At 45.3% G+C, this 7,667-nt stretch overlaps 1 long non-coding RNA gene across 1 annotated transcript; it reads left to right on the top strand.

The window, feature by feature from the left end:
* The first annotated feature begins 224 nt into the window (after positions 1 to 224).
* On the top strand, positions 225 to 3,097 carry LOC144125643 (uncharacterized). Its single transcript, XR_013313401.1, has 2 exons — positions 225 to 683; positions 2,868 to 3,097. It is a non-coding gene; the product is annotated as an uncharacterized LOC144125643 (long non-coding RNA).
* Positions 3,098 to 7,667: the final 4,570 nt, after the last annotated feature.

Genomic DNA, 7,667 nt, shown 5'->3' with positions numbered 1-7,667 from the left:
AGCTCCGGCCGGTGCTCATCATATGTCAAGAGCAACAATCGCTGCTTCGCATTAATCCCTGTAATATGCATTTAAATTTCAAGTATCTTCACCTGAAAAATTATTGCAAGTGGCCTTTTCACAAACTGAAACCGGCAGGTTTCCAGGAATCGGGCGACTAGACACATCGTGTCACCGATAAGTCCGTCGCAAAAGGATGGATATATTGCCACTAGTGCGGTTTGCATGCACGGCAAGTGCACCGATACTGGTTCAGCTCTTGAGAGTACACACTTCGACCGCTTTTCGAGTGTAGCCAACGTCGCGGATAATCGCCCTCACGTCGTGTGTTCGAGTGTCATGCAGTGCGGCTGTACAGTGACTGTCTGGCTTAAGCGGCGCCGCAGTGTTATCTATCCACGTCAGCTTTTTTCAGCCAGGACGCCCTTTATAAGCCGCGTGATAGGTGTTCCTGACCAGAACGCGGTCGCTGCATCCACCGCAGGCTCTGCCCGACCTTCTTGTGCAAGCGAACCACACTCGGCAGGAAGGCGACGCCATGGACGTTTACTTCCTCACGGACAGCCAGCTCAAGGACATCTTGGCCAGCTTGGGCCTCTAGCCATCACGGCTGTCGCTGTTTCCTCATCATGTCACCCAGCACTTGGCGTTTAATTCGACCGCAACCATGTCCCAGTCACAGAGTGAGTACACACGCGGGATATTTGCTTACCGTTTTTTTTTTCTAATTGCAGATCTTGCAAACGGCTGCCATTGTCGTTAAGAAATACGCCTAGTTGAAAAAAAAATTATAAAGTGTTAAAAGACATGTCTTTGGGGAAGAAATGATCGATTGATTTCACTGATTATGGAGGAAGATTTTGTAACGCCTTCGGGCTATGTGTATTTCAAGAATAGAACTGCTAATTTAAGATCACCGGAGCAAGCAAGGGTGCATGCGAGGAATTTCGGAGAGATGCTCTAAAAAAATAAAGGAGGGAAAACTTCATAAAGTGATAAAAAGCGGTGGGCGCAGGTGGCAAAGGTCAGGGTTAATTGGAGAGACATGGGAGAGGCCTTTGCCCTGCAGTGGGCGGAGTCAGGCTGCTCGTGATGACGAAAAAGCTTGATTTTGTGCTCTCCCGCTGTGCGTTCAGAATAGAAGGCTCGTCTCGCTATGCAGCGCTGCGTGCATAAGTTCGATAATATCAAATCCACCTTCCATATTCAACAATATTGCGCACTCTATAGTACTTCAGTTTTTAAGCACATTGTCACGGCGCAAAACAGCGAAATATACAGGAGAATTACGAAGTAGCCTTGTGAGCGCCATCTGGTAACTGTTCCATTAAGCATGGTGTATTTTCTGGCTGTTAACCTTATTGCAGATGCCTTCGCCACCAGTGTTTGGCAAATAAATGAGTGGAGGTAACCACTTATTCACGAGCCTAATAAACAGTGCATGTATACACTAAGCATACGGATCATGAGCGGTTCACTGTCGCTGCTGCTTCCAGTTCCTCCGTCTGGAAGAGTGTTAGCAGCTGTGAGGAGACCAAGGTTGTGAGTGTTGCAGACGACAGACCCCTAGATGACGCTCGCGTTCCTAAAAGCCTGTAAAGCATGCAGGCGGCTATTCTGGTCGATTATGCCGCTTTCGGGTCCCGATAAGGCGCTATCGGACTCAGTGGCCAGCGTCTGAGAGGTATTTTATGAAAATTTGCCTGTGTACCATTTAATCCCTGCATGGAAGCCTCTTTTTCTTCGATAAGAATGGCCCATAGGGCAACCCGTAGAGAAAGCGCTCCTAAGCATCTTTAGGTAGTACCAAAAGGGGTAAACATGGTTATTTCGCTGCTAACACAGGAACAGTTGGCCAGTGTCAACCCTGTAATGCGCGGAGAGTGAAAGTGTCGGCTGGAACTTCTGAAACACCCAGCATACCTTCGTTACTAACTGCTTGATTATAGGAAGATGGAAATAACTGTTAGCCTTAGTGAAAAACTTTCTTTCAATTAAAGTCAGAGCATCAGGCAAATTTCTGGGCGTCTTTAAGGGATAACACAGCAAACACATACCCAGAGGGAGGCAGTAAATAAAGAACAAAATTCATTTCATAACTTGCTAAGATTGAGGAAACCCTTTTGAAATTACAGGTTGTTGTGACGGTAGGGCTAGCTTTCGTAGTTAGTAACGCCTTCTGCACCTTTGACAAGTGGCACATTGCCTTCGCTTTGAGAAATTGGTCGAGATATGTGGCTTGTGCAAAAATATAAGCCTTTCTTGTTCTTTTGCAATCACGAAGAGAAGTACCGATATTTCTGCACTCTGTATCGTACGTGACACGCCATACATTCCAGGAGTAACTTGTGGTACCCGATCTGGGAATCGAGCGACAAGAGAGCTCCTGTCTCCAAGTCTTGGCCACTGTCTTGTTGTCATGTTTTCTATGTACTTGTTGCGTGCACCCTAAGCACTCAAGTACTACATGTCTGTTATCTGCCCAGCTGAATGTCTGCCGCCTATTCAATATGCAATGCAGATAAAATGTGGCTGTGAAGTTTATAGAGGCACTCACGTTTTCCTAATCTTTGAATTGACTCTGTAAAATATAGCTTGGTGCTTAAATGATGTCACATTACGAATGTTTGCCTAGAAAGCGTGGAGATAACACGGACGAGTAAACTCGACATTACAACTAGGCCGAGTACAAACTCTCTTCAGGTGCAATCCGGACGCATTCTGTGGAATACCTTAACGGAACACTGAAGAGAAGTTCATGCAAATATTGTTCTACGTTGAAATTGATTACGTGGCTATTTTTCGGTGGGAAGGGAAGAAGGACAGAAAAGTAATTGTCCGCTTTGTGCCATTTCATTTCTTTGCAGAGGCGAGACTAACGCTGCTGAAAGCTTGTTGCTGAAGACAACTGTGGAAGCCCAGCATGTTGCCATTGCAGGAACCATCTGTCCAGCCACACCACGAAGGGGCGCAGCCTCCTAAGACCAAAGTTAACTGCACGTGCTGCCATCAAGCACATACCTGAATCCTCTCCGGAAACGAAATACGGAACCTAATTAGGTTACACGAGATGTGAATAAACTATCTCGCAGATGAATGTACTTTCTTTTCTGAAGCAAATTAAGGCGCGTAGCTTCAAGCTGAGGCACCGAAAAAGCGCATTTGGTGAGGCTTCGGACTGCACTTAATTTAAAGCTGACTAGGGGTGCCATCACAAGGTACTCTAAAACCTGCCTTCTTAAGGGTCTGTTTAGGGCAGGAAAGCCCGTGAGCCTGTTTTTCTGCACAGGAAGCCCAGGTTTGATGACGCCCTAAATCTTGTTTGATGACGTTTTGGTTTCTTGCATGTAAGGAAGAATGGAAGAAAACCAGCGAATTCCGAGCTAATGTACTGGTGTGCGATGGCATGCAGGAAGTTCTGGCTCGATATTACAGATGGCAGCACAGGTGAATCAAAACCACGGTGCGCTCCTGGAGCGATGGTGCACGCGAACTTCCGACCCGCACACCAACTGCATAGAAAGATCTCAAGAAACTAGTGGAGAGTGACTAATTACGCACATATGGGCATTAACCGATTTACGCTATCGCGTCATTCTCTTAAGGCTGAGCTTAAGTGAACCCTCAAGTTTTTAGCAAAATTTTGATATCAATACATACAACACAAACGCTATTCACAGATGCAGGTAGCGAATACTTCACAAAGGGTATAATGACATACAAATAAGAGTGTACTGGCGCACGAACTGGCTGCTTTGCTCAGAGGTATGAACGAACAAACTGTTTCGAATAATGTGTCAGAACGGCTTCAGCATAGGGCGCAATAAAAGTCCACTGCACGTTCACGCTTCATTCATGCTTCTTCGTGCTGGTCGCTCGGGAAAACGTGCCTACGTAGAGAAGCTTGCCTATTTGCTCGAAGGTGCGAAGTTGCGCGATACCATAACCATGGCTACGCTAAGGCGTGGTTACCGGTGTTAACTGAGGTTACCGCGAATGGCGTCTTTTTTGGCTAAGACGACCAACGCCTCATGTGATACTGTGCTCCTTTGGGCCCTTGGCTATTTTGCAACGACCTCTTGAGTCAATAAATAGGGAAGCAGCAGGTGTCTCAGCGGTAGCATTCAGTGTTGTTGCAAGTATGTACGTACGCAGATGTGCTTACGTTGACCCAGTCCTACGAGGTATTGATGGAGTATGGGCGGTCTTCTAAAAAAAAAAAAGACAACACAGTGAACGCCTCCCTACTGATGTGATTATTGCAACATAAATCCGCACAACATGTTACGTATTCAAAGGAGTATATGTGTACAGTCCGCGGAAGTCTTAATTGTCGATATTCAAACCCATGCAATTGTGGTTCTTCGTATATGAATGACCCGTCATCACATTAGTCTGCGATAAGGACGTAAACATCTTGCGCGGATAGGCTACATTGGTCAAGTGTTTTTCTATACAGCTTCCTCAGCAACTACGAAGTTGCTGAGAAAGCTGTATAGCTTTCCTTTGTAGCCGTATGGCTGGGCTTGGGTGAATGCTAATGAGTAATTACAAAACGTTATTTCGTCAAGAATAACAAAGTTTTTTTTTGATAAACATAGGGTAATAACTGAGTCACAATTTGGTTTCAGAACTGGTAAATCCACAGAAACAGCCTTACTAACAATGAAAAAAATTATTTTAAATAATATTAATGAGAACTTGTATACGATATGCCTTTTTTTATTTCAGTAAGGTGTTTCATTGCTTAAACCATACGATTCTTGCTAACAAGAAAGAGAGGGTTTATTGACGGGAAAGGCAGAGAGGTTGGCCGGAAAATAAATATCTGGCCTGCTACTTTGCACTGGAGAACGGGAAGAGGAGAAAAAAGAGGGTCACGATGGGGGATGATGATGATGGGAGGAGGCAGATGAAAAAATACTTAAAAAAAACAAGGCACACTATCGAACATAACAAACGCGAGGCAAGGTCCGTGTCGCTTAAAAAGTGTGAGAGCGCTCGCGTTGCCTGTACAGTTTTCAACTATCTGGCCAAACGCCGAGGATCAAATCCACCGAGAGGGGTCTTGTGTCCATAGACTTCAAAGCAGATGCGAGCATGAGTCTTTCACACGCCACTAAAACATGTTCTATAGTGTCGAGTGTCTGACAGGGGCCAGTACCTAGCCGTCGCGCTCCTCATTGATTCCGAAAGGAGAAGAAAAGTGGTGTCCGATCGAGAGAACGGCATAGCTGTACGCAGGCCACTGCTGAAGGCGCTCCTTGCTTCAACGTCGGCGGTCTGATTTCCATCGCGTCCACAGTGTCCAGGGATCCACTGGAACACTATACGGTGGCCTTTTTCCTGAGCAAATGACAGGAGACTAATGATATCAAGAGCCAGAGCTTGGTAGGTGGCGTGGCGTAGGAAGTATCATAAAATTTGTAGCGCAGGTTTACAGTCAATGAAAATGCACCACTCCTGACGCGGTTCTCCGCAGATGTGGCGGATCGCTTCCCGAAGGCCCGCAAGCTCTGCAGCGGTTGAAGTAGACTTGTGCCCTAAAATGAATCTGCGGGTAGTCTGCTGAGCGGGGATTACGAAAGCTGCTGTTGATGCCTTTGGTGACAAGATCCATCCGTGTAGACGTGCACAGGTTTGGTATTCTGACCAGATGTAGGCAAGAGCAAGTTGCTTCAGTCCGTTAACCGGCATCACAGATTTCTGGATTATGCCAGGCACATGCAGGCATACTGAAGGCTGAGCCATCACCCATGGTGGCTGCAAGCGATGATGCGGCAGAGCATAGTATGATGGCAATTCCGATCGATGGAAGCGCAGTTTACGTGCAAAACTGCTGTCCGGTCGCCCATAAAAAATCTTCGTCAGCGGGTGACAGCGGTGCCGTGTAAGCACGCGTAAATATACACGAAGTGGTTCAGTCACCAGTCCAATCCACCAGAAGTTCAGTAACCAGTCCAATCAATGCCACATTATATAGGGTTGGCTGAAAACTCCTCCCTGAGGAACTCCACGGGAAACCTGATGACGGGTAGTCTCTCCATCAGGTGTACATGTAAGCCGACCGGCCGTTGAGGTAGCTCACAATCCAAGAGTACATAAGACCGCCAACGCCTATGTCGTCAAGGGCATCAAGGATGGCGTCAATGAGTACATTATCGTAGGCCGGGCCTTTGATGTCCAAGAAGACAGTAGCGACGAGTCGGCGACTATCTTTTTCATGTTCCACGGTCGATATGAGGTCGATCATGCGGTCAATCGAAGAACGTCCCCGCCGGAACCCGGTCATCATATCCGGATAGAGAGCATTCTGCTCTAAAAACCATACGAGCCGCGCCGGCACCATTCGCTCCATAACCTTACCGACGCAGCTTGCTAGTGCAACTGGCCGGTGTGAGGTAAGCTCATAAGGAGGCTTTCCAGGCTTCAAAAGAGCAACCAGGCGGCTGATCTACCAGTGTTCTGGAACGATTCTGGAAGCCCATGTAACATTATAGTAACACAGCAGCACAGTTCGGCCTTCCATGCCAAGGTGAGAGAGAGACGTGTACGAAATCCCGTCAGGACCAGGTGTCTTGCTAACAAACTTCAAATGTACGGTATCCGTGGTAAACCACTCAGTTTGCTTAAAAGCTACCTCCAAAACAGAATTCACTCGGTGTCTATAGATAATGAACTTTGTTCCCTTTTGCCTATCAGTTGTGGTGTCCCACAAGGGAGCATACTGGGACCCCTATTGATTTTGTAATATACGCCGATGATAGCACAATACTTGTTTCAGGCCCTAACCTTAACTATTTAATTGTGAAATGTAATGATATACTCAATAAATTATCTAGGTGGTGAATGATGAATAAATTAAAGATAAATCCTACGAAGTCCAAGGCTATAATATGACGCGCAAGAAACAAACCGACAGCACCAACTTGCGTGCTCAACTATGAAAATCAACAAATAGAAATTGTTGAAGAGCACAAGATCCTTGGAGTATATTTTTCGTGTCAATTAAACTGGGATGTCCGCGTGACACACCTCTGCAAAAAACTCTATTCGGTCTGCGGAGCCCTTTCGCGATGCCGTGAAACTTATCCTTTCAAATGTAAATTTCAAATTTATTATGCATTATTTTTATCACCTTAACTGCTGTAGCTTAGTATGGGACACAATGACTAAAGATAACATAAATAAGCTTCTATTACTGCCAAAGAAAATTGTTCGAATAATCGCTAACATTGATAACATGACTAGCACCAAATACGCCTTCCAAGCGCATAACATTGTCCTCGTTGATCTTTTGTATACTTTTAAGTTATTGCAAAAATGTATTTTTCTACGGCATCAATTGTCAATTTTCCTCTACCCTATCATCTTTGGACACGTGTCGTGCCAACATACATACAAGAAGTACCAACTCATGGAACATACCCCGTTTTCGTACCGATTATAAATTACAAATGTCTTGTAATCTGCCCCACGTTTTAAACACATAACATACAATGGTATATACAAAAGTTGAGCTGCGGAAATATTTTGTTCAAATGTCATTCTATGTCTCCATTTGTTGATTGTTGAACGTATTCTTGAGTGTTAATGTATTTTTTTTCAGCATATGCATGACTATTTCAGTGTTCTAATTTTTTTAACATTATTCGAGTCAGTGTATA

This window comes from Amblyomma americanum, chromosome 3 (genome assembly GCF_052857255.1).
Source record: "Amblyomma americanum isolate KBUSLIRL-KWMA chromosome 3, ASM5285725v1, whole genome shotgun sequence".
Lineage (NCBI taxonomy): Eukaryota > Metazoa > Arthropoda > Arachnida > Ixodida > Ixodidae > Amblyomma > Amblyomma americanum.
This window is presented reverse-complemented; position numbering and strand designations above follow the sequence as displayed.